Source organism: Chaetodon auriga, chromosome 23 (assembly GCF_051107435.1).
Source record: "Chaetodon auriga isolate fChaAug3 chromosome 23, fChaAug3.hap1, whole genome shotgun sequence".
Taxonomy (NCBI): Eukaryota; Metazoa; Chordata; class Actinopteri; order Chaetodontiformes; family Chaetodontidae; genus Chaetodon; species Chaetodon auriga.
Window position 1 is genome coordinate 2493893 of NC_135096.1, and position 5000 is coordinate 2498892.

The following is a 5000-nucleotide window of genomic DNA, read 5'->3' on the forward strand; positions in this document are numbered from 1 at the left end:
TGGCGGAGAAAAAGAAACCAAAGCGCAGAGGACCGCGGCCCGGAGGCCGGCAGACCCCTCCTGTCCGCCCCAGGCACCGGGCCTGAGGGGCGGGCATCGACGGCCGGGCGCCTCGGGCCTCTCCTCTGGAGGCCCCTGTTTCCGAAAAGCTGGTTTCTGAAATCGTGCGCAGACTCGCTTGGGAAGGCGGGTAAAAGCGCGCGCCGTTCGGAGAGAAGGGGGTGCCCAAAGCAGTTGGATTTCAACCGCTTTGGGGCCCTCACCCCAAAGCGCGGAGAACCGGGGCCCGGAGGCCGGCAGACCCCTCCTGTCCGCCCCACGCACCGAGCCTGAGGGGCGGGCATCGACGGCCGGGCGCCTCGGGCCTCTCCTCTGGAGGCCCCTGTTTCCGAAAAGCTGGTTTCTGAAATCGTGCGCAGACTCGCTTGGGAAGGCGGGTAAAAGCGCGCGCCTTTCGGAGAGAAGGGGGTACCCAAAGCGGTTGGATTTCAACCGCTTTGGGGCCTTCTCTCCGAAAACGACTTTTGTCGTTTTTCCTTCCCCGCTCCTTCTGTACTTTATCTTTTTTGACGTTTTGTCATCGGGGACGTGGCGAAAAATGTAGAAAATGAAAGAAATGTAGAAAATACGCAAGACGCGCTTGGCTTTGGCCTGCGCTTTTCGCCTTCTCTCTGAAAATGACAAAGCGGTTGGATTTCAACCGCTTTGGCCTGCTTTTCGCCTTCTCTCCGAGATTGACTTTGTCATATTTTTCTCCCCCCACTTCTTCTTCTTGTCGTTTTGGTTTTATGCCCCTGGTACTCTGCTCTCATCCCCGTGCCCTTGGTACTCTGCTCTCATCCCCGTGCCCCTGGTACTCTGCTCTCATCCCCGTGCCCCTGGTACTCTGCTCTCATCCCCGTGCCCCTGGTACTCTGCTCTCATCCCCGTGCCCCTGGTACTCTGCTCTCATCCCCGTGCCCTTGGTACTCTGCTCTCATCCCCGTGCCCCTGGTACTCTGCTCTCATCCCCGTGCCCCTGGTACTCTGCTCTCATCCCCGTGCCCCTGGTACTCTGCTCTCATCCCCGTGCCCCTGGTACTCTGCTCTCATCCCCGTGCCCTTGGTACTCTGCTCTCATCCCCGTGCCCCTGGTACTCTGCTCTCATCCCCGTGCCCCTGGTACTCTGCTCTCATCCCCGTGCCCCTGGTACTCCTCTCTCTCTCTCTCTCTCTCTCTCTCTCTCTCTCTCTCTCTCTCTTTCTCTCCCTCTCTCTCATAGACATAGCTCACCTGCCTGACCCCCTCGTCTTTTCACAGCCACAGGGAGGCTTCCATCCTTACCAGGCCTGACCCCCCCTCATCTGCTCACAGCCGTGGGGAGGCTTCCAGCCTTTTCCAGGCCCCCAGCATGAGGAGCAGGGCTGGGTGCTGGCTCCAAGCCTGAACCCCTCGTCGTCTTCTAGCAGCCACAGGGAGGCGTCTGGCCTTTCCAGGCCCCCCAGCCTGCTACTCGTGCTGGGGGCTGGCTCCAGGCCTGACCCCCTCATCTTCTCACAGCCACGGGGAGGCTTCCAGCCTTTCCAGGCCCCCAGCACGAGGAGCAGGCTGGGTGCCGGCTCCAGCCCTGACCCTCTCCTCTTCTTCTAGCAGCCACAGGGAGGCGTCTGGCCTTTCCAGGCCCCCCAGCCTGCTACTCGTGCTAGTGGCTGGCTCCAGGCCTGACCCCCTCACCTTCTCACAGCCACGGGGAGGCTTCCAGCCTTTCCAGGCCCCCAGCACGAGGAGCAGGCTGGGTGCCGGCTTCAGCCCTGACCCCCTCCTCTTCTTCTAGCAGCCACAGGGAGGCGTCTGGCCGTTCCAGGCCCCCCAGCCTGCTACTCGTGCTGGGTGCTGGCTCCAGCCCTGACCCCCTCCTCTTCTTCTAGCAGCCACAGGCAGGCGTCTGGCCTTTCCAGGCCCCCCTAGCCTGCTACTCGTACTGGGTGCTGGCTCCAGCCCTGACCCCCTCGTCGTCTTATAGCAGCCACAGGGAGGCGTCTGGCCTTTCCAGGCCCCCCAGCCTGCTACTCGTGCTGGGCGCTGGCTCCAGCCCTGACCCCCTCCTCTTCTTCTAGCAGCCACAGGCAGGCGTCTGGCCTTTCCAGGCCCCCCAGCCTGCTACTCGTGCTGGGGGCTGGCTCCAGGCCTGACCCCCTCATCTTCTCACAGCCACGGGGAGGCTTCCAGCCTTTCCAGGCCCCCAGCACGAGGAGCAGGCTGGGTGCCGGCTCCAGCCCTGACCCCCTCCTCTTCTTCTAGCAGCCACAGGCAGGCGTCTGGCCTTTCCAGGCCCCCCAGCCTGCTACTCGTGCTGGGTGCTGGCTCCAGCCCTGACCCCCTCCTCTTCTTCTAGCAGCCACAGGCAGGCGTCTGGCCTTTCCAGGCCCCCCAGCCTGCTACTCGTGCTGGTTGCTGGCTCCAGCCCTGACCCCCTCCTCTTATTCTAGCAGCCACAGGCAGGCGTCTGGCCTTTCCAGGCCCACCAGCCTGCTACTCGTGCTGGGGGCTGGCTCCAGGCCTGACCCCCTCATCTTCTCACAGCCATGGGGAGGCTTCCAGCCTTTCCAGGCCCCCAGCACGAGGAGCAGGCTGGGTGCCGGCTCCAGCCCTGACCCCCTCATCTTCTCACAGCCATGGGGAGGCTTCCAGCCTTTCCAGGCCCCCAGCACGAGGAGCAGGCTGGGTGCCGGCTCCAGCCCTGACCCCCTCCTCTTCTCACAGCCACGGGGAGGCTTCCAGCCTTTCCAGGCCCCCAGCACGAGGAGCAGGCTGGGTGCCGGCTCCAGCCCTGACCCCCTCCTCTTCTTCTAGCAGCCACAGGCAGGCGTCTGGCCTTTCCAGGCCCCCCAGCCTGCTACTCGTGCTGGGTGCTGGCTCCAGCCCTGACCCCCTCCTCTTCTTCTAGCAACCACAGGCAGGCGTCTGGCCTTTCCAGGCCCCCCAGCCTGCTACTCGTGCTGGGTGCTGGCTCCATCCCTGACCCCCTCCTCTTCTTCTAGCAGCCACAGGGAGTCTTCTGGCCTTTCCAGGCCCCCCAGCCTGCTACTCGTGCTGGGTGCTGGCTCCAGCCCTGACCCCCTCGTCTTCTTCTAGCAGCCACAGGGAGGCTTCTGGCCTTTCCAGGCCCCCCAGCCTGCTACTCGTGCTGGGTGCTGGCTCCAGCCCTGACCCCCTCCTCTTCTTCTAGCAGCCACAGGGAGGCTTCTGGCCTTTCCAGGCCCCCCAGCCTGCTTCTCGTGCTGGGTGCTGGCTCCAGCCCTGACCCCCTCGTCTTCTTCTAGCAGCCACAGGGAGGCTTCTGGCCTTTCCAGGCCCCCCAGCCTGCTACTCGTGCTGGGTGCTGGCTCCAGCCCTGAGCCCCTCGTCTTCTTCTAGCAGCCACAGGCAGGCGTCTGGCCTTTCCAGGCCCCCCAGCCTGCTACTCGTACTGGGGGCTGGCTCCAGGCCTGACCCCCTGGCCTTCTCACAGCCGTGGGGAGGCTTCCGGCCTTTTCCAGGCCCCCAGCATGAGGAGCAGGCTGGGTGCTGGCTCCAGGCCTGACCCCCTCGTCTTCTCGCAGCCACGGGGAGGTTTCCAGCCTTTCCAGGACCCCCAGCCTGCTACTCCTGCTGGGGGCTGGCTCCAGGCCTGACCCCCTGGCCTTCTCACAGCCGTGGGGAGGCTTCCGGCCTTTTCCAGGCATACAGCAACCTCTTTTCCTTTTCTTTATTTCTCACAATTACTTTCTTTTATTTTTGTTTAAAAATTCTCAACCTTTGTATATATTCCACATACTATACTGTGCATACACAGTCCAACCTCCGATTCAGGACGAACGATGCGGTTTTCGTCCCGGCCGTGGCACGCCGGACCAGCTCTATACCCTTCACAGGGCTGGCTCCCAGCCTAACCCTTTTCCTTTCCTCCTGCCTCCACTCTCATTAGCCAGCCAGCCTGCCTGCCTGCCTGCCTTCACCAACCCCAAGGGCTGGCTCCCAGCCTAACTCTTTTCCTTTCCTCCTGCCTCCACTCACATCCGCCAGCCAGCCAGCCTGCCTGCCTGCCTGCCTGCCTGCCTGCCTGCCTGCCTTCACCAACCCCAAGGGCTGGCTCCCAGCCTAACTCTTTTCCTTTCCTCCTGCCTCCACTCACATCCGCCAGCCAGCCAGCCTGCCTGCCTGCCTGCCTGCCTGCCTTCACCAACCCCAAGGGCTGGCTCCCAGCCTAACCCTTTTCCTTTCCTCCTGCCTCCACTCTCATCCGCCAGCCAGCCAGCTAGCCTGCCTGCCTGCCTGCCTGCCTTCACCAACCTCAAGGGCTGGCTCCCAGCCTAACCCTTTTCCTTTCCTCCTGCCTCCACTCTCATTAGCCAGCCAGCCTGCCTGCCTGCCTGCCTTCACCAACCCCAAGGGCTGGCTCCCAGCCTAACTCTTTTCCTTTCCTCCTGCCTCCACTCTCATCCGCCAGCCAGCCAGCTAGCCTGCCTGCCTGCCTTCACCAACCTCAAGGGCTGGCTCCCAGCCTAACCCTTTTCCTTTCCTCCTGCCTCCACTCTCATCCGCCAGCCAGCCAGCCTGCCAGCCTGCCTGCCTGCCTGCCTTCACCAACCTCAAGGGCTGGCTCCCAGCCTAACCCTTTTCCTTTCCTCCTGCCTCCACTCTCATCCGCCAGCCAGCCAGCCTGCCTGCCTGCCTGCCTGGCTGCCTGCCTGCCTGCCTGCCTTCACCAACCCCAAGGGCTGGCTCCCAGCCTAACCCTTTTCCTTTCCTCCTGCCTCCACTCTCATTAGCCAGCCAGCCAGCCAGCCTGCCTGCCTGCCTGCCTGCCTGCCTTCACCAACCCCAAGGGCTGGCTCCCAGCCTAACCCTTTTCCTTTCCTCCTGCCTCCACTCTCATCCGCCAGCCAGCCAGCCTGCCTGCCTGCCTGCCTGCCTGCCTGCCTGCCTGCCTGCCTGCCTGCCTGCCTGCCTGCCTGCCATCACCAACCCCAAGGGCTGG